General features: G+C 46.3%; 1 protein-coding gene across 3 annotated transcripts in view; it reads left to right on the top strand.

The window, feature by feature from the left end:
- The first annotated feature begins 12,715 nt into the window (after positions 1-12,715).
- NCOA6 (nuclear receptor coactivator 6) overlaps positions 12,716-22,408 on the top strand; it is a 181,204-nt gene continuing 171,511 nt past the window's right edge. For 2 of the 3 annotated variants that reach the window (XM_063960241.1, XM_063960243.1), the window contains exon 1: positions 12,716-13,243. The gene's annotated coding sequence lies outside the window, so the exon portion shown is untranslated. Of the gene's footprint in view, positions 13,284-22,408 lie in introns of all 3 variants that reach the window. The other variant, XM_063960242.1, reaches the window with a different exon arrangement.

Raw genomic sequence — 22,408 nt, 5'->3', positions numbered from 1 at the left:
AATTTCGACAAGGGGGTAATTGAATAAAGTCAATCTGTATTACCTGAAAAGGACCGCCTGTAGGTGGGATATGAGATGGTTCTGTTGGTATTGCCTTTCCGATATTCTTTCTCAAGCATGTAAGGCATGACATTGCTCTCTTACTTGCATGAGATGAAAATCCTGGGGCGCACCAATATGCTCTTACCAACTTGCACATCCCTTCCTTGCCCAGATGAGTCAGCCCGTGAGCTGCCTCGGCTAAACATGGGAGATATGCTCTGGGGGCCACCGGTTTACCTTGTCCATCCGTCCAGAGTCCTGAGGACTCCTGGCCATATCCCTTTGCCTTCCAGACTGCCTTTTCCTGTGTGGAACACAAATTTTGCATCTCACACAACTTCTGTGTGTTGATGGTATTAAATACCATCAGTTGTGTGGTGTCTGTCTGTCTGGGGGTCCCAGCTGCTAACTTAGCTGCTTCGTCTGCTCGGCTGTTACCAAGTGATACTGGGTCTTGGCTTTATGTGTGTGCTTTACACTTGATAACAGCCACTCTGTCGGGTTCCTGTATCGCTGTTAGAAGCCTTTTGATGTGAGCTGCATGCGCTATCGGTGTACCAGCTGCCGTCATGAAATTTCTGAGGCGCCATAGGGCTCCGAAATCATGGACTACCCCGAATGCGTATCTAGAGTCGGTATAGATATTGGCTGATTTGCCCTTAGCCAATTCATATGCTCTGGTTAGGGCGACCAGTTCAGCAACCTGGGCTGAGTGAGGTGGGCCTAGCGGTTCCGCTTCTATGGTGCCTTGGTCATCTACGACTGCGTATCCAGTACACAAGTCTCCCGAGTCTGACTGTCTATGACAACTACCGTCCGTGTAGAAAGTTAGATCTACATCTTCCAGTGGGTTGTCACTGATGTCAGGCCTTGCGGTAAAATTTTGGGTCAAATATTCCATACAATCATGTGTGTCTTCCTTTGTGTTAAATTCTCCTTCCCCACCACTCTCATCCTCCACCCTTTGTGCCTGTCTAGGCACACCTGGGAGATATGTTGCAGGATTTAATGCACTGCATCTCCTTATGGTGATGTTTACGGGGGCCATTAGTGCCAATTCCCATCTTGTAAACCGCGCTGATGAGACGTGCCTGGTTTGGGCAGAATTTAGCAAGGCTGACACTGCATGTGGTGTATGAATTGTGAGGTTGTGACCTAGCACTACATCTTCGCTTTTCGTTACTAGCAATGCTATCGCAGCAACGCTTCGCAAACATGTGGGGAGGGATCGCGCTACCGTGTCTAGGTGAGCGCTGTAGTATGCTACTGGCCTGCTGGCATCACCGTGCTTTTGGGTTAAGACGCCTGCCGCGCAACCAGCACTTTCTGTTCCGTACAGCTCAAAGGGTTTCCCATAGTCTGGCATACCTAATGCTGGTGCCTGCGTTAGGCACTGTTTAAGTCTCTCAAATGCCAACTCGGACTCGTCTGTATGCGAAATCCGATCAGGTTTGTTTGAGGAGACCATCTCCTGCAAAGGTAACGCTAGAATGGAAAACCCTGGGATCCAGTTACGGCAATACCCACACATTCCTAAAAATGTTCTGATCTGTTGCTGGGTTTGTGGCAGAGTCATGTCTCTAATTGCTTGAATTCTATCAGCGGTCAGGTGTCTCAGTCCTTGTGTCAGGCAGTGTCCCAAATATTTTACCTTAGTTTGGCATAATTGCAACTTGTCTTTGGAAACCTTGTGTCCTGTGTCTGAAAGATGAAACAGGAGCTGTTTCGTATCCTTCAGGGATGCTTCCAATGAATCAGAACACAGTAGTAAATCATCCACGTACTGTATTAATACTGATCCACTCTCTGGTTGGAAAGACTGTAAACAATCGTGCAAAGCCTGGGAAAATATACTTGGACTGTCTATGAAACCTTGTGGTAATCGAGTCCATGTGTATTGGACTCCTCTGTATGTGAATGCAAACAAATATTGGCTGTCAGGGTGCAGAGGTACCGAAAAGAAAGCGGAGCAGAGGTCAATAACAGTGAAAAATTTCGCAGTGGGAGGGATTTGCATAAGGATGACAGCTGGATTTGGCACTACGGGGAACTGACTCTCAACTATTTTGTTAATCCCCCTTAGATCCTGCACTAGCCGGTAACCCCTCCCCCCACTCTTTTTAACAGGGAAGATGGGACTATTGGCAGTGCTGGACGTTCTTACCAGAATGCCCTGTTGTAGCAAGCGCTCTATTACTGGGTAAACTCCTAACTCCACCTCTGGCTTCAGAGGGTACTGTGGGATTTTTGGAGCTATCCTACCATCTTTTACTTGTACAACTACTGGAGCTACGTTTGCCATCAATCCAGTGTCTTGTCCGTCTTTAGTCCAAAGTGACTCTGGTATCTGGGATGTCATTTCTTCTACTTGGGATGGAGTCCTATTTGTCATGATGGTATGTGACATTAATTTTGATGGGGAGTCTAACATGTCTTGCACTTCCTGAGCGTGATTCTCAGGTATGTCCAAGAATACACCTTCAGGAGTACAATAGATGACGCACCCCATTTTACACAATAGGTCTCTTCCCAGGAGATTAGTCGGTGCTGATGCAGCCAGCAAAAAGGAATGCTTGGTCTGTAAAGGCCCTACTGTAATCTCGGCTGGTTTGCTAACAGGGTAGTGCTGGACTACTCCCGTTACCCCTATGGCTGGAATTGTCTTACCAGTGGTTCTCATGCCCACTGTCGAATTTATCACTGATTTGGCCGCCCCTGTGTCTACAAGAAAGTTTAATGATTTACCAGCTACATTGATTGCAATTTCTGGTTCACTCCCAAGACTTGCAATCAATTTTACTGGCAGCAGATTACAGGTATGGCCACACCCCTATTGGGTATGGTGACCTCCCTGAATCCCGCTGGCAGCAACTACTCGTGAAGGGGTTAAATGGGAACTACCAGTGGCTTGCCAGTCTCTGTTCGGGGGGTATCTTTTTGTTTCCCCTGCATGTGGCTCATAACTCCGTTTCTGCGGACCCTGCTCCCAATGTCGTGTGTCGTGTCGTTGTCTAGGGGGTTGATATGAGTTTTGTGAATTTTTCACTCTACAGTCTCGTGCCATGTGTCCCTGTCTATGACATGAAAAACAAGTTACCACATTTGACTTACCCACAGGGTTTGGTGATTTATACAAAGGCTGCCTTGTGGTCAGGGCCTGTATACTTACGGCCATTAACTTATCACCTTGTGACTCCCTGTGTCGGGTGATATTCCGGTCATGATCAATAGCAGCCTCTCTCAAAGTAGCCACCGACAGACCTCGCCAACATGGTTGCGTGGTCTGTACTCTTGTCTTTAATGTCTCTTTTAAACCATCCATTAGTACAGATACTGCTACTTCTCGATGGTTTATGTTTGTTTTAATGTCCTCTATACCTGTGTATTTTGCCATTTCTAGTAATGCCCTGTGAAAATATTCTGCAGCAGTTTCTGACTCTTTCTGTCTAATGGAGAAAATCTTGTTCCACTTAACTACCGCTGGGAAATACTCCTTTAACTGTAAACTTATTCTTTTTACGTTATCTTTGTTGTACACATCTGTAAGAGGTACATCCTGATCTAATCCACAGTCAGCTAAAAATTGAGCTGCGTCGACATTGGAGGGTAAACATGCCCTCAGCAATACCTGCCAGTCTTTGTTATTGGGCTCTAAAGTGTTCCCTAGGTCTCTGATGTATTTCTGGCTAGCAACTAAGTCTTTTCTAGGATCAGGGAATTCGGACACTATGGTTCTTAATTCCATTCGGGAAAATGGGCTGTACATGGCAATGTTCCTAACAGGTGTGATTCCTGTTGTGTCAGTTTTCCCATTTGGCACTGCTATTACCCTAACAGGATTAAGTCTACTAACATCACTCTGTGTAGGTTCTACAGCCTGTGGTGAAATGGTTTCAGCGTAGTGTATGGTGCCGTACTTACCTGTAGATACGACCTCACCTATCCCTCCGCTAGGGGCTTTTGTTACTAATCTCGTGGGTGGAGCCGTGCCTACTGTTGTCTCTGCTATGGTGGCTGCTAGAGAGAGCGCCGATATTGTTGCCGATTCGTCCTCTTGATCACACTCCTGGGGAAAGTTCAAAACAGGGTACAACTTGCACGGGTTAATACTTGCATTGGTTAACTTATTAACATTTACACAGTTGCTAAGTGTTTGTTTGTTACACCCTAATGCGTCATTCTCCGCAACCAATTTCTCTCCTGATATGTATGGTGGCGGCGGGGCCGTCGCTATCAATTTCTTGATAGGATTAGATCCCGCCGCCAGAGCCAATCCTCTCTGTATTTCACCCTCCTGTTGCCATAACTGCAAATAATCATAATGTTGGATTCGTCTCTTTGTTGATTTAATGAGACATATCCTCCTCCTTAAATTTTGCAACACTTCTGGGCTAAAGCTACCTACTCTTGGGAATTTCTCCCCGTCATGCACTGTCATTCTCTCCCATTCATCACATAAAACCTCTGTATGTGAACCATATTTTTCACACATTACGTACCTTGCCGACCCGACTGGTCGGTTCACTGAATCAACCCGAACCGAGGTTGATCGCCCCCTTCCTGAACAATTGGCCCCCATAACTTGCAGGCGTTGCTTTCACCACCTCTGACCTTATTTCAGGGTCTTCAGCGAACCCTTACAAAAACCAAAATGTTCACGATAGGCTGACGGTGGCGGTTTACCGAGTACCCCACTCACTCGCCCACGCCGACCAATACGACCCACACACTGCCTTAGCGCTGGCGTACTCGACCCAGGGCCCCTATGAACCTCTATTTACTGGAACATGCGAGGGATATCCGCAGAACACTTACTCTTTCCAGTAACTATTGGTTGTTGGACAATTCCTGAGTGACCAGCGAACTTCCCTTCAGAAAATAAAAAATTACACAAATCACATCAGAGTGTACAAATAGTTTTATGACCGAGTTCGTACACAAATGGTACTGGTCAGATTAACTAATGTACACAATTACGTGCGGTACAATCGTTCAGCACATAAGCAACTAATCTTATGTGCTGAGCGACCAGTGGAATCGAAAATTTCGGCTGCGAATTCCTTCAGCCAGAGCTTTATTGGCCTATATGGGTTTTGCACCAACCCCCTGGGTTGTGCCCTTTTCTCTTTTATGGCAGACTTCTTAGTCTGCTGTACCTGGACCTCCCGGTCTGTAGTATGACCTCCTGGTCTACTATTCTCTACTGCTCAAATTTTATGTTTAACCAGAGATGCCTCCCTAGCCACCATGCACGTCACTTACATGTATGTACCTCTGCGAGAACTCGACTTCTTGTGGTTCAACCTGTAAAATTGTATAAACTTATATATACAAAACACTCACTCACCACACGTACACTTTTGCTTCTATTTCTATTTCTGCGCAGAAATTTTCTTTAGACCAGATGTGTTGTGAATTTGGAGAAGGATCTGTTAATCTAAATTTCGGACACTAAAATAGACTTGCGCTACTTACCACGTTGCCACCTTTCCGCCTGTTGCAATAACACTATCGTGTGATTTGAGTTACGTGGGCGTACCCGGACGCTCCGTTGCGTAATTTACGCTGCGTGCGTCGGCTTTTGCGTACGCGAGTCTCAGCCCTTTGTTGGAGACACGTGTACGCAAAGCAATGTCCACCGTAACACAACTAACACGTTTTATCTATGTAGATGATCCTCGATCGTCTACCGTGCAACACACCAATCTCTCCTTATACCTTAGGTAGAGTTGCGTGTGGGTTTTACACTTTATCCCGTTATATATTACATTTACACTTTAACTATGAAATAGCGACAAATCTCTCTTAGCACGTTTTATCAATTATAAAATGGCAAACAGGAGAGTGATATATGAAAATACACGAATGAAAAAGAAATGCAGATATGTGCGTGTGTACGCAAGACAGAAATAAACAGTTTTAAAAGACACTAGCGTGTTGTTCTTACCTCCGGTTCCGGATTCCTTCAGCACCCTTTACTAAGCGAAACAGACGCTTATCCAAACAGCACTACGAGGAATATGACCTCCCGCCCTTTGCTGCTGGATAATGTCTGCTGAAATTACCTAGCAGAGATATGTGAAGGACAGGACGAGCCGCCAATTGATAAAGCTAAATATTTATCTTATTTAAAACCCTTTAAGAGGCCTAAGAACACTGTACGCTATTGACATATGGAGTACCGTAAGGGTACGCACGTTGCGTAGCAATCGCTTAGCCGAGGTCGAGACGCTCAAGCGTCACGTTCGCTCACGGCCAAGAGATCACAGGCAGGCACACTATTGGTTGCTGACTAACGTAATGGTTCGTTATAGCGTGGCGGACGCTGTATCGGGAGCGGGCCGCTCGAGCGATACAAACGCTCGCGAGAATACGCTGTTGGTATCGGGCACACTATAGGTGAGCGACTACCTTAATGCTACGCTATCAGCGTAGCAGACGCTCGAGACCACGAGGAGATCACGAGCGGCGCAGACACTCACAATGTTAAACCTTTATATCTAAACCATAAACAATGTAATATGCTGTAAAACCTTAGTGTAGAGATAGGGTGTAGATGCAACACAGTGTAACCTTATTAACTTAAAAGCTGTTTGAGCGTCACCGACGCTCTGAGAATACTTAACACTATAAGAAATACACAGATACTGTGCTTAGGGTCCAACGCCTAATATATATATTATGAATGTTATACTTGCAAAAGAATTAATACAATACAAGTCATACACTACAATATAACATAGACTACCTAACCAGATAACTACACAGGAAATACAATACAATACTATTACGTTTAAGAGAATACGAGAAAAAGAGGAGAAGAGAGAGAGAGAGAGAGAGATATGGCCCATAACAACAAGAAAGACAATATGATTGCGGAGAAAACTTACGCACAAAGGAAATGATCGCATGCGCCTCTGGACATCCAGCTCCCGATTTTCAGCAATGATAACCGTTGAAGAGTGAGCTGGATGTGATCGGCTTGTCTATTTATGCCCCACACACAATACAATTCAATAGTCCCTACAATCTCATTGTTCATTGGACACAGGAATTCCTCCTCGCATTATAACAAAAGGTCATAGGTTGATTCATACAGGTGGGCTGTGACTATTTCCAACTGCTCAGGTGGGTGGGAAACTGGGTTTCCCGCCGCATGAATAAGTAAGTGCAAATAATAGTAAATGGACATAAACTTCTTATGTCCATAACTATTCGCACGAGCGATTAATCCGCTTCAAACCAACACCGGAATATTGCTAATTAAATACTCTTCCGATGGATACTAAACACCACTGTATTACTCCTGTCTGACCCTTTGTATCAAACAAAGGGGGATTTCTCTGTTCATGAACATTCTACATTAACCAAACTTTCAGAATCTATCAAAGGGACCATGATCTACAAAATACATTATATAGTGGAAATATGTAACGAAAGAGTCGCCCGCTAGACGCATACAATCTCTACCGTAAATGCGCATACCGCGCGCCTGCGGGTGCCCGCAACAGCAAGTATGCGCACGCACGGGAGAGCGCACGCATGCGCAGCAGGGACACATATGAGGTGCAAATATGGCAGTGTGCATCGTGATATTTTTCTGACTTTGACAATGGATACGGTGGTAATTGAAGTAGTGGGTACGTGTATAAGTAAACACAAAAAAAAATTAAATATCAGGAGCACAGCTCAAATCGTCATTAAGGCCATTGGGAACCAAACTTTTTAGTGTATAACTCCACCTTATCTTAGTTTTAGCTAACTTTGGAGTGTATTCAATAGCTGACGGAAACTGCCGTCTTGTCGGAAAGACGACAGATTCCGAAAGATTTCGGTCGGAAGGGGTCCCGACCTATTCAAAATGTGTAGGTTTTTTCCGACAAGTCGGGAATTCCCAACTTGTCGGAAAACACGCGGATCGGCGGAATAGCCATCGATCCACATGCTTCTGTTGGAAATGGGGCCAAATCCGACAGGTTTTGGCCCCCTTTCAGATTGAAAACAAGTCGGATTGAGGTGAGGAGAAAGGGTAGCAGTGCGTCGGGCTACGGGGATGCGAGGTACCTTGATGGCCATCTCCCGGCCAGGCACCTCTTTCCCTGCAGCACCTCCCCCCGCCACCGCAGACATGTCTCCCCGCCGCCAACTCCCCCCGCCAGCCGCTGATCTCAGCTCCCCCACCACCGCTGTCAGCGCACCTGGCAGCCGCTCACAGCAGCGGCAGGATAGGACACCGGGAACGGCCAAATCCAACAGTCGGATTTGGCTAAAATCCGGCAGTCGGATTTGGCCGTTCATTGAATAGTCCTTGTCGGATCCATTCTAACAAATGCATGTCGGAATGGTTCCGACACTTATTGAATACACTCCTTTGTCTCTATACTATTATTTTTCCATGTGCCAGATACTTGTTCTATTCCCACAAAATGTTTAATATCACATTCTCTAAATCCATGACATTGTTTAAAATGGAGAGAAAAAGTATATTTTCACGTTGCCATTATGTGTAGAATATTGAGGGAATAAATTAGTTTATTCCATTTTGGAATAAGGCTGTAACACAGTGTTTTTAACCACTGTGCCATGGCACACTAGTGTGCCCTGAGCAGTCTCCAGGTGTTCCGCCATAGAAGCACAGCCAGGCCCATCAGTGTTTGGCCGTTACTGAGGCCCTGGAACGATCAATACTGGGGTGGTTCAGTGGTTGCAGAGCCAGTTCTAATTTTGGGCCCGGGCAGTGTTGGGGTCTTCTGGCTTTCTCAGATGTGGCTCAGGAGTTACCTATAGAGAAGCTGCAACATGACATCCTAGGACACGCAGCTGCACCATGCATCACCATTATATTTGAATGTGCCTTGGCAATATTTAGATCTTGTTCAGTGTGCCACGAGTTGTAACAGGTTGACAATCCCTGCTGTAACATAACAAAAAATGTGGAAAAAGTGAAGCGCTGTGAATACTTTCCAGATGCACTGTAAGTGGTCAGGAAAAGGTTAAACAAACCATAATAAGTACACAAATATGGTAGAACCACTACTGCACTTTCTAAGCACATATTCTTCCACCTCATGGTAAACTTCTGTCTCCTCTTCTTGGTAGCTACTCTCTGGTCCAGAGCACTGATTGAGAACTCAGATCCACACACACAGCAAACTTGGTAGAAGAAGCTGCTACCACTGGACATGTGCAGCAGCTCTGCTCTGTCCCTTACACTGCATGATGTGGCGGCTGCTCTAGTAATCGTATTATATACTATTGCTATTATTGTCAGAATTTGAGCCACTTGCAGAAAGGAGGGTGGTGTCTAGGCAACCAGTACCCCCTGCATTTGCCTAAGGTAGGCCTTATTCAGGTTTGTTAGCAAACTCAAAAAGCACACTAAAGGGCAAAACCATGCTGCACGTGAGGCAGATGTAACGTGCAGAGAAATCTATATTGCAGTGTAAAAAATTAAAATAAAGCAGCCAGTATTTACCATGCACAGAAACATCAATATAACCCACCCAAATCTCTCTGCACATGTTACATCTGCCCCTCCTGCAGTGCTACATGGTTTTGCCCAATAGTGTGCTTTTTTTGGTTTGCTAACAAAGCTGAATAACCCCGTTCGCAGTCTGCGGCTGCTTCCAGATAATGGATGAGACAGCAGGCAGGTGATCCTTGTTCCTGGTGGCCCAATCTATGCGTGACTGGGTGCAGGTGGAGCGGCAGGCCCTGGAGGCAGCCCGGGCCCCATAGCAGCAGCATCCCCTGCACCCACGGTAGTTACACCATTGCTTTGACCTCTTTTTCTGTTATTACCCATCTTGTTCTAACTACCGTATTTGCCGGCGTATAAGACGACTGGGCGTATAAGACGACCCCCCCAACATTTACACTCAAAATATAGAGTTTGTTATGTACTCGCCATATAAGACTACCCCCTCTTCTGCACACCTTCCACACACCAAATAAAACGTAAAAGAACATCAGATTTGATTTGATTTCTCAGGAACACAGGCAGGCAGCCCACAACCCAGAGGAACTCTGGCAACACACTGTAGAAGACTAGAAGAAAAACAGCGGGCGCCACCTCCTCGTGTATAACCTTTTAATAGATCCGTCTGGTCCGCCCTTGAATCCAAGGTACCTGTAGTACCAGTATTAACCCACCACATAAAGTTGTAAGCCCCCCTCACCTGCAGCTTCCCTGCAGTGCTGCCGCTGTCCCCCCTGCCTAAGCCGCTGTCCCCCCCCCCCCCTTCTTATGCACCGCCTGTCACTGCTGAATGTCGGCTCCTGCTCAGTGACATGAGCCGGGTGCTGCACTGTAACAATACGTGCAGCACCTGGCTCCTGTCCCTGTGTAGGAGCCGGACTTCACACAGCTTCACCCGCCGGCAGCGCCGTACACTCACCGTACAGATAGAGGCACTTCACAGGGGAAGTGGGGTGGGCAGCCAACATCATCTTCTTAACCCCCTGGATTGCTGAAAACGGCGGTCCGACCGCGAGGCCACGCCCCCTTATGCTAGGCCACGCCCCTGTTTCGCGACTTCCCACAGCGCGACTTCCCGCCCGGCGTATAAGACGACCCCCGGCGTATAAGACGACCCCCCGCTTGGAGGCATGTTTTTCAGGGGTAAAAAGTCGTCTTATACGCCGGCAAATACGGTATTTTGTTCCCGATTGTAAAGCACAACTGAATATGCTGGCACTATTTAAGTAACTAAATAAATATGCAGTGCCCAAAAATATGCAGAACTTTCCATGTTGCACAGTCTAATATGTAAAACCTTCCCTTGTCTCCAGTCTAAAATGCAGAGCCTATTGCCCAGTCTAATATGCAGGGAACTATTTGATTCCACTCTTGTAACGGCCACTGAACTGCAGCCAGTCGCTATAAAATAGCAGTAAAAACACCAAAAACTTGGCTTTGCCTTTTAAAAAAATTCTGCTTTAAATGTAGTGACTAATTCACTAAGGATTGCAATTACAAAGCTGTTTGCAGCAGCTTTGCAATTGCAATCCTTAGCAATGCAAATATAGGAGGAGGTGCATACCATCTCCTCCCTGCACTTGCGATTAAATCGCATCTGAGATGGTCGTGATGGTAATCTGAGTGAGCCTAAGTTTTCTCAGCCTTGCCATCGCAGGGCGGCTTGCGAGGCTAAGGAAACTGTGTCTTGCGACACCCCCCTGTTTTCCCGAAAGCCAGCCGTCCCCACCCCCGTCCGTCCCCGCGAACACCTCTGCCTGTCAATCAGGCAGAGGCGTTCAAATTCCTGCGCTGAGAATGCAGGACCAGTTCAGCTTCTAAGGAGGTAATTCAACTGATGGTGAAGGGTGCTTTTGCAGCGGTGTATAAAAACACCAGCATCAGCAGCCCTTATTGCATGTTTCACCTGGCTGATTCGCACCTCGATTCAATAAAAAGTGCTTGTTACACTTGGTGTAGTGAACTCCTTTAAGCGATATGCTGATGCCGTATAGCATGGCAGCTGCTGCGCATATTGGGACGTGTGAACGGATCTGCCCTCAATGGAATTGTCCCCTGTCATTTTATAAACTATGTTTGCAAAATTACAGAAGATGATTGTTTGGTACTATCTCTCTCTCCAAGTTTTGATTATTCACCTTCCTTGAGTGGTGCAGTAGATGAATGGCAGCACTCTGTGTTGGACTGGGGCATGAAGGGCCCACCGGGGGGAATGCGGAGGTAGGGGCCCATGCTTAGGGGTTTGGCCAGTCTCCAGAGAGGGTGTGACCAGTCAACACAGAGGCTTTGCTAACCATTAGAGAGTGCATGGTCTGGGCCCCTTAATTGATAAATATATATGGTAAATACTGCTAGTGCATGCATGATAATGTACCATATTAATAACAAGAATATACTGTATAAAATATACCATAATCTTATGTATAATGTGGGTGTGGATCATTAAGCCAACCCTGTCTAGGTCGAGTCACTACGTCGACACCATATGGTCGACACTGGCATAAGGCCGACATATGACTAGGTCTACATGGTCATCAGGTCGACACAGGTTTTTTTTTGGGGTAGTGAAGGCATCTGGCACCATTGTCAGTTTAAACGTGGTCGCTCACCACGGTTCGGGCATGTACATGTCGACCTAATGACCATGTCGGCCTTTCGATCATCGACCTAGTCATATGTCGACCTAACAACCGGATAACGTATAATATACAAATAGTGCACAGTCTGGAACCTCATCCCTAGAGAAGGTAGGCCCTCGAGCACCTGAGCAGTGGGGCCCACCGAGGAATGCCCCTGTGGGCCAGTACGACCTTGGCAGCACATAGAAACCCTTTGCAAATTAATAACAAGTGAACATGAAGTGGGGAAGGGGTGTTTAAAAGTAATTGCTGTATGTAAATGATAACATTTGTAAGGAAAACCTGTCTACACGTTTCCAGGCATGTTTTGGGCAAATCAGTGACAGAAACACATCTCTCCTTTGTAAAACATAAGGAAGGATCCAGTAAAAAGGAAAGGACAGGCTACTATGCAGCACAACACAGGTAACTGTATGACACCACACAGCACAGCAATCACAGAACAGCCGCCACTGACTGATGCTTTGCTCAGCCTCAGCCGGTAGATGCTAGAATCAAGTGGGCTAAGGGACCTTTTCCGTAAGGGGGAGGAGTTACGACGCAAGGGGGAGGAGCTAGGCCAGCGGGATAGTTCCTCTACTATCCACGCCACCAACTATTACCTTTAGTAATTAGGTGGTGAGCGAAGCGGAGCGGAGCGAGCCACCGTGCCCGAAGCGTGGCGAGCGAACTTTTCGGGTACCCTGTTCGCCGTAGCTCCTCCCCCTGGTGACGTAGCTCCTCCCTCAATACGTCACAAGGTCCCTTCAGCCCCTCCGATATAGAACCAACCGCCTCAGCCTCCCATCACAGTCACGCTGCCGGGACTGCCCTCACCGCTCTAAGCCCCGCCCATTCCTGCATCAAGTCACTCCCACTCCTGTCCTGTAGTGAAATACGATGACGTCACGATTTGGCTCCCTATTGGGCTGCCGGGCTGTACCATGTCTGTAGGGGTGTTACTGTGTGCATTGCGTTCCATTTTTGCTATCCACACGAATCGTTCGAGTACGGAGATCCCCAATCGCGCAGGAATTGGTACACTCTGGGCCTCGTTGCTGTTCGTTGTTCCCAGGAGCGGAAGGAGCTGAGAGTCCGGTACTAGGTGAGGGGGGCATCTCTAGTGGAGGCCAAGGGAGCCGGGGGTAGGCACAAATACACATATGCATGTGTAGCATTTATAGTGTGGACGTAATAGCAAAGACTAGGTGAATTGCACACGCTGTGGTCACTACAGAGTGCACCGAGGACCTGAATAGGTGCAAGTGCATAGCACATTCATGTTATAGGTAGGGCGATATATATATATATATATATATATATATATTACACACATAGCTGGTTATGTGGCAGCAGCACTTAGCTATTGCTGTGAATAAAAAACAACTATTTTCAAATGTATCATTGGCTTATCGTGACATTTTCCCTGATGAAAGTGTTATGAAGATAAATATCCTGAAACGTTGGATATCCGTTTGTTACTCATTCGGCTCATGATCTGCCTGCTGACGCTGCGGTGTACACGGGTACACTATTTTACATTCATTATACTATTTATTTTTTTCTTCCTCCACAGTCTGGCTCCGTGCTGTCACTGTATTGCCTATTTTGATATGAAGTTACATTATATTGGTTTGATCTTTTGGTGCTAAATTCATAAGGTGACTAAATCTGACCGTAAAAGGGGCCACACAGTGACACAGCGTGCATAAAACTAGTGATAGAGGTGTATGGGAAATGTTTAATTTTTCTCTATCGTCCTAGTGGATGCTGGGGTTCCTGAAAGGACCATGGGGAATAGCGGCTCCGCAGGAGACAGGGCACAAAAGTAAAGCTTTCCGATCAGGTGGTGTGCACTGGCTCCTCCCCCTATGACCCTCCTCCAAGCCAGTTAGTTAGTTAGTTAGATTTTTGTGCCCGGCCGAGAAGGGTGCAATTCTAGGTGGCTCTCCTAAAGAGCTGCTTAGAGAAAGTTTAGCTTAGGTTTTTTACTTTACAGTGAGTCCTGCTGGCAACAGGATCACTGCAACGAGGGACAGAGGGGAGAAGAAGTGAACTCACCTGCGTGCAGGATGGATTGGCTTCTTGGCTACTGGACATCAGCTCCAGAGGGACGATCACAGGTACAGCCTGGATGGTCACCGGAGCCTTGCCGCCGGCCCCCTTGCAGATGCTGAAGTAAGAAGAGGTCCAGAATCGGCGGCAGAAGACTCCTCAGTCTTCTAAAGGTAGCGCACAGCACTGCAGCTGTGCGCCATTTTCCTCTCAGCACACTTCACACGGCAGTCACTGAGGGTGCAGGGCGCTGGGAGGGGGGCGCCCTGGGAGGCAAATGAATACCTATTTTGGCTAAAAATACCTCACATATAGCCTCCGGAGGCTATATGGAGATATTTAACCCCTGCCAGAATCCGTTAAGAGCGGGAGACGAGACCACCGAAAAAGGGGCGGGGCCTATCTCCTCAGCACACAGCGCCATTTTCCCTCACAGAAAGGCTGGAGGGAAGGCTCCCAGGCTCTCCCCTGCACTGCACTACAGAAACAGGGTTAAAACAGAGAGGGGGGGCACTAATTTGGCGATATGCTTATATATTAAGATGCTATAAGGGAAAACACTTATATAAGGTTGTCCCTATATAATTATAGCGTTTTTGGTGTGTGCTGGCAAACTCTCCCTCTGTCTCTCCAAAGGGCTAGTGGGTCCTGTCCTCTATCAGAGCATTCCCTGTGTGTGTGCTGTGTGTCGGTACGTGTGTGTCGACATGTAGGAGGACGATGTTGGTGAGGAGGCGGAGCAATTGCCTGTAATGGTGATGTCACTCTCTAGGGAGTCGACACCGGAATGGATGGCTTATTTAGGAAATTACGTGATAATGTCAACACGCTGCAAGGTCGGTTGACGACATGAGACGGCCGACAAACAATTAGTACCGGTCCAGACGTCTCAAAAACACCGTCAGGGGTTTTAAAACGCCCGTTTACTTTAGTCGGTCGACACAGACACAGACAGGGACACTGAATCCAGTGTCGACGGTGAATAAACAAACGTATTCCTTATTAGGGCCACACGTTAAAGGCAATGAAGGAGGTGTTACATATTTCTGATACTACAAGTACCACAAAAGAGGGTATTATGTGGGATGTGAAAAAACTACCATAGTTTTTCCTGAATCAGATAAATTAAATAAAGTGTGTGATGATGCGTGGGTTCCCCCCGATAGAAAATTATGGGCGGTATACCCTTTCCCGCCAGAAGTTAGGGCGCGTTGGGAAACACCCCTTAAGGTGGATAAGGCGCTCACACGCTTATCAAAACAAGTGGCGGTACCGTCTATAGATAGGGCCGTCCTCAAGGACCAGCTGACAGGAGGCTGGAAAAATATCATAAAAAGTATATACACACATACTGGTGTTATACTGCGACCAGCGATCGCCTCAGCCTGGATGTGCAGAGCTGGGGTGGCTTGGTCGGATTCCCTGACTAAAAATATTGATACCCTTGACAGGGACAGTATTTTATTGACTATAGAGCATTTAAAGGATGCATTTCTATATATGCGAGATGCACAGAGGGATATTTGCACTCTGGCATCATGAGTAAATGCGATGTCCATAACTGCCAAAAGATGTTATGGACACGACAGTGGTCAGGTGATGCAGATTCCAAACGGCACAAAGGTGTATTGCCGTATAAAGGAAGAGGAGTTATTTGGGGTCGGTCCATCGGACCTGGTGGCCACGGCAACTGCTGGAAAATCCACCGTTTTTTACCCTAAGTCACATCTCTGCAGAAAAAGACACCGTCTTTTCAGCCTCAGTCCTCTCGTCCCTATAAGATCATATCTGCCCAGGGATAGAGGAAAGGGAAGAAGACTGCAGCAGGCAGCCCATTCCCAGGAACAGAAGCGTTCCACCGCTTCTGACAAGTTCTCAGCATGGCGCTGAGACCGTACAGGACCCCTGGATCCTACAAGTAGTATCCCAGGGGTACAGATTGGAAGGTCGAGACGTTTCCCCTTCGCAGGCTCCTGAAGTCTGCTTTACCAAGGTCTCCCTCCGACAAGGAGGCAGTATGGAAAAAAATTCACAAGCTGTATTCCCAGCAGGTGATAACTAAATTACCCCTCCTACTACAAGAAAAGGGGTATTATTCCACACTATATTGTGGTACTGAAGCCAGAAGGCTAGGTGAGACTTATTCTAAAAAATTTTTTGAACACTTACAAAGGTTCAAATCAAGATGGAGTCACTCAGAGCAGTGATAACGAACCAGGAAGAAGAGGACTATATAGTGTCCCGGGACATCAGGGATGCTTACCTCTATGTCCCAAATTTGCCCTTCTCACTAAGGGTACCTCAGGTTCGTGGTGCAGAACTGTCACTGTCAGTTTCAGACGCTGCCGTTTGGATTGTCCACGGCACCCCGGGTCTTTACCAAGGTAATGGCCGAAATGATGATTCTTCTTCGAAGAAAAGGCGTCTTAAGTATCCCTTACTTGGACGATTTCCTGATAAGGGCATAGTCCAGGGAACAGTTGGAGGTCGGAGTAGCACTATCTCGGATACTGCTACAACAGCACGGGTGGATTCTAAATATTCCAAAATCGCAGCTGATCCGACGACACGTCTGCTGTGCCTAGGGATGATTCTGGACACAGTCCAGAAAAAGGTGTTTCTCCCGGAAGAGAAAGCCAGGGAGTTATCCGAGTTAGTCAGGAACCTCCTAAAAACAGTGCATAATTGCACAAGGGTCCTGGTAAAAATGGTGGCTTCCTACGAAGCAATTCCATTCGGCAGATTTCACGCAAGAACTTTTCAGTGGGATCTGCTGGACAAATGGCCCGGATCGCATCTTCAGATGCATCAGCGGATAACCCTATATCCAAGGACAAGGGTGTCTCTCCTGTGGTGGTTATAGAGTGCTCATCTTCTAGAGGGCCGCAGATTCGGCATTCAGGATTGGATGCTGGTGACCACGGAGCCCAGCCCGAGAGGCTGGGGAGCAGTCACACAGGGAAAAAATTTCCAGGGAGTGTGATCAAGTCTGGAGACTTTTCTCCACATAAATATACTGGAGCTAAGGGTAAATTTATAATGCTCTAAGCTTAGCAAGACCTCTGCTTCAGGGTCAGCCGGTATTTATCCAGTGGGAAAAACATCACGGCAGTCGCCCACGTAAACAGACAGGGCGACACAAGAAGCAGGAGGGCAATGGCAAAAACTGCAAGGACTTTTCGCTGGGCGGAAAATCATGTGATAGCACTGTCAGCAGTGTTTCATCCCGGGAATGGAAACTGGGAAGCAGACTTCCTCAGCAGGCACGACCTCCACCCGGGAGAGTGGAAACTTCATCGGGAAGTTTTTTCCACATGATTGTAAACCGTTGGGAAATACCAAAGGTGGACATGATGGCGTCCCGTCTGAACAAAAAACGGGACAGGTATTGCGCCAGGTCAAGAGACCCTCAGGCAATAGCTGTGGACGTTCTGGTAACACCGTGGGTGTACCAGTCGGTGTATGTGTTCCCTCCTCTGCTTCTCATACCTAAGGTGCTGAGAATTATAAGACGTAGAGGAGTAAGAACTATACTCATGGCTCCGGATTGGCCAAGAAGGACTTGGTACCCGGAACTTCAAGAGATGCTTACAGAGGTCTTATGGCCTCTGCCGCTAAGAAGGGACTTGCTTCAGCAAGTACCATGTCTGTTCCAATACTTACCGCAGCTGCGTTTGTCGGCATGGCGGTGGAAAGCCGGATCCTAAGGGAAAAAGGCATTCCGGAAGAGGTCATTCCTACCCTGGTCAAAGCCAGAAAGGAGGTGACCGCACAACATTATCACCACATGTGGCGAAAATATGTTGCGTGGTGTGAGGCCAGGAAGGCCCCACAAAGAAATTTCAACTCGGTCGTTTCCTGCATTTCCTGCAAACAGGAGTGTCTATGGGCCTCAAATTGGGGTCCATTAAGGTTCAAATTTCGGCCCTGTCGATTTTCTTCCAGAAAGAATTGGCTTCAGTTCCTGAAGTCCAGAAGTTGTCAAGGGAGTATTGCATATACAACCCCCTTTTGTGCCTCCAGTGGCACTGTGGGATCTCAACGTAGTTCTGGGATTCCTCAAATCACATTGGTTTAAAACCAGTCAAATCTGTGGATTTGAAGCATCTCACAGGAAAAGTGACCATGCTCTTGGCCCTGGCCTGGACCAGGCGAGTGTCAAATTGGTGGTTTTTTCTCAAAAAAGCCCATATCTGTTTGTCCATTCGGACAGGGCAGAGCTGCGGACTCGTCCCCAGTTCTCTCCCTAAGGTGGTGTCAGTGTTTTACCTGAACCAGCTTATTGTGGTGCCTTGCACCTACTAGGGACTTGGAGGACTCCAAGTTGCTAGATGTTGTCAGGGCCCTGAAAATATGTTCCAGGACGGCTGGAGTCAGGAAAACTGACTTGCTGTTATCCTGTATGCACCCAACAAACTGGGTGCTCTTGCTTCTAAGCAGACTATTGCTAGTTGGATGTGTAATACAATTCAGCTTGCACATTCTGTGGCAGGCCTGCCACAGCCAAAATATGTAAATGCCCATTCCACAAGGAAGGTGGGCTCATCTTGGGCGGCTGCCCGAGGGGTCTCGGCTTTACAACTTTGCCGAGCAGCTACTTGGTCAGGGGCAAACACGTTTGCTAAATTCTACAAATTTGATACCCTGGCTAAGGAGGACCTGGAGTTCTCTCATTCGGTGCTGCAGAGTCATCCGCACTCTCCCGCCCGTTTGGGAGCTTTGGTATAATCCCCATGGTCCTTTCAGGAACCCCAGCATCCACTAGGACGATAGAGAAAATAAGAATTTACTTACCGATAATTCTATTTCTCGGAGTCCGTAGTGGATGCTGGGCGCCCATCCCAAGTGCGGATTATCTGCAATACTTGTACATAGTTACAAAAATCGGGTTATTATTGTTGTGAGCCATCTTTTCAGAGGCTCCGCTGTTATCATACTGTTAACTGGGTTTAGATCACAAGTTGTACGGTGTGATTGGTGTGGCTGGTATGAGTCTTACCCGGGATTCAAAATTCCTCCCTTATTGTGTACGCTCGTCCGGGCACAGTACCTAGCTGGCTTGGAGGAGGGTCACAGGGGGAGGAGCCAGTGCACACCACCTGATCGGAAAGCTTTACTTTTGTGCCCTGTCTCCTGCGGAGCCGCTATTCCCCATGGTCCTTTCAGGAACCCCAGCATCCACTACGGACTCCGAGAAATAGAATTATCGGTAAGTAAATTCTTATTATGCCTTTGAATGAGCCACCATGAAAATCTGTATTAATATCTGAGCTTTTCTGCAACTGATTGCTGTAATAAGTGTGACGCACGCCAGAATAAAGTTGTTTATCAACATTTTGCAATGTTTTAAAAACAGTGGGTTGCAGCTGTAATTAAAACAAAATGCAAGTTATATAAAGTGGTAATAAGGTAAATACTGCTGTGTAGAATAATGGGGCAGATGTATTAACCTGGAGATTGCATAAGTAAGTGATAAACCAGTGATAAGTGCAAGGTGATAAACGCACCAGCCAATCAGCTCCAATATGTAAATTAAGTTATGAGCTGACTGGCTTGTGCGTTTATCACCTTGCACTTATCACTGCTTTATCACTTCCTTATGCTGTTTCCAGGTTAATACATCTGCCGCTTTGTCCTTTTCTCATTTAGGACTTTGCTATGTAACATTTATATGAACAGCTATGCAGATTTGCAAAAGGTTTAGAGACCTGTTATAGGTGGGTTGTAAAGACTGCAGGAAATTATTGGTAGTGGTGCTGCATGCAAAATAATGTATGTGCACTTTTTTTTAAAGGAATTCTATTTCTTTGCACTGTGGTTTTTCTTTTTTATATCCAGTCAGGTCCATAAATATTGGGACATCGACACAATTCTCATATTGTGGTCTCTATACACCACCACAATGGATTTGAAATGAAATAAACAAGATTTGCTGTAACTGCAGACTTTCCGCTTTAATGTGAGGGTATTTACATCCAAATCAGGTGAACGGTGTAGGAATTACAACGGTTTCTATATGTGCCTCCCACTTTTTAAGGGACCAAAAGTAATGGGACAATCGACACAAAAGCTATTTCATGGACAGGAGTGGGCTATTCCCTCGATATATCATCAATTAAGCAGGTAAAAGGTCTGGAGTAGAATCCAGTTGTGACATTTGCATTTGGAATCTGTTGCTGTCGACTCTCAATATGAGATCCAAAGAGCTGCCACTATCAGTGAAGCAAGCCATCATTAGGCTGAAAAATCAAAACAGACCCATCAGAGAGATAGCAAAAACATTAGGTGTGGCCAGATCAACTGTTTTGAACATTCTTAAAAAGAAAGAACGCACCAGAGAGACTCAGCAACACCAAAATACCCGGAAGACCACGGAAAACAACTGGTGGATGACAGAAGAATTATTTCCCTGGTGAAGAAAAACCCCTTCACAACAGTTGCCCAGATCAAGAACACTCTCCAGGAGGTAGGGGTATATGTGTACAAGTCAACAATCAAGAGAAGACTTCACAAGAGTGAAAATAGAGGGTTCACCACAAGATATAAACCATTGATAAGCCACAAAAACAGGAAGACCAGATTAGAGTTTGCCAAACAACATCTAAAAAAGCCTTTACAGTTCTGGAACAACATCCTATGGACAGATGAGACAAAGATCAACTTGTACCAGAGTGATGGGAAGAGAAGAGAATGGGGAAGGAAAGGAACTGTTCATGATCCAAAACATACCACCTCATCAGTGAAGCATGGTGGTGGTAGTGTCATAGCGTGGGCATGTATGGCTGCCAATGGAACTGGTTCCCTTGTATTTATTGATAATGTGACTGCTGACAAAAGCAGCAGGATGAATTCTGAAGTGTTTCGGGCAATATTATCTGCTCATATTCAGTCAAATGCTTCAGAACTCATTGGACGGCGCTTCACAGTGCAGATGGACAATGACCCGAAGCATACTGCGAAAGCAACCAAAGAGTTTTTTTAAGGCAAATAAGTGGAATGTTATGCAATGGCCAAGTCCTGTAGCGCAGGGAGGGGGGGGTTCTGGTTACCCAGAAAACCTCCCTGATGAGTCGAGTTCTTTTTTGCAGAGACACAGAGAAATAAATATGGAGCTCTGTCTCCGTCTTTATTTTAAATCGCTACATCGTTAGCAGCTGCTGCTACTGAAGGGAGTTCTGACCTGCAGAGTTCTCTGCACATGGAGGAGCTCCATGGACTTCCTCACCGTGTTGTGGCCATTAGACTCCTCTTCAATGCCCTGGGTATGTCTGTCTGTATACACTCACAGTATTTATTCATGGTATGTATGTATGTATGTATGTATGTATGTATGTATGTGCAAGGCGTGTGTGTGTGTGTGATTTATATACTGGTGTGTGTGTGTGTGTGTGTGTGTATGTATATATATATATATATATATATATGTATGTATGTATATATATATGTATATATGTATGTATGTAGAAAGGAATGATACAGCGCCACTTGTGAGGTGGGTTCTCAGTAAAACATGAAAAGTTAAATTGCTAAAAGACACACGTAACCTTGTTAAAAGGTGTCTGCCAACCCTTAAGAATGCAATCCTGGTACAGTACTGCTGGGAAAGTATAAAAATGGGGGGATAAGGGTACCGGCGACTTGTGTTGTTTAAAATGCAATAGCTAAAATTAGATTTAAAAGCCAAAAAATATATACAGGTTGAGTATCCCATATCCAAATATCCGAAATACGGAATATTCCGAAATACGGACTTTTCGTCACAACTGACTTCTTCAAAGGGTAAGGACAGAATGAGATAGCATGCCTATTTATACCCCTGGTGGACTGGCTCAGGGTTGGTGATGTCATAATTGATCATGTGATGTAATAAAAAATGTAACATAAAGAACATCAAGGACACTTAGTTGGGACATAGTCTAAGGCTAGGGAGGACACCATAGGGATGTATACATAGAAAACGAGTGGTGTGTAAGGCTCAAATAACGATAGAATTGTCCAAAACTGTAAAAATGTGCTGATTTGCGGCTCTTCCGCCACACTTCCGGTGACGGAGGTGACGCGTCACGTGTCTCTGGGTACTTCCGCCCACTTCCGGTTTCGTTAGTGCGCATGCGCCGGCGGCGCTATTCGTTCACTGCGCATGTGCCCGCAGTCTCTCCAGTTAGTAACAGTATATCTCCAGGTCTCCATGCTGTGTATGTCCCTCTTATTAAGT

This window comes from Pseudophryne corroboree, chromosome 3, assembly GCF_028390025.1.
Source record: "Pseudophryne corroboree isolate aPseCor3 chromosome 3, aPseCor3.hap2, whole genome shotgun sequence".
In the NCBI taxonomy this organism is placed as follows: domain Eukaryota; kingdom Metazoa; phylum Chordata; class Amphibia; order Anura; family Myobatrachidae; genus Pseudophryne; species Pseudophryne corroboree.
The sequence above is the reverse complement of the archived record's forward strand: the minus strand, read 5'-3'. Positions and strand labels throughout refer to the sequence as shown.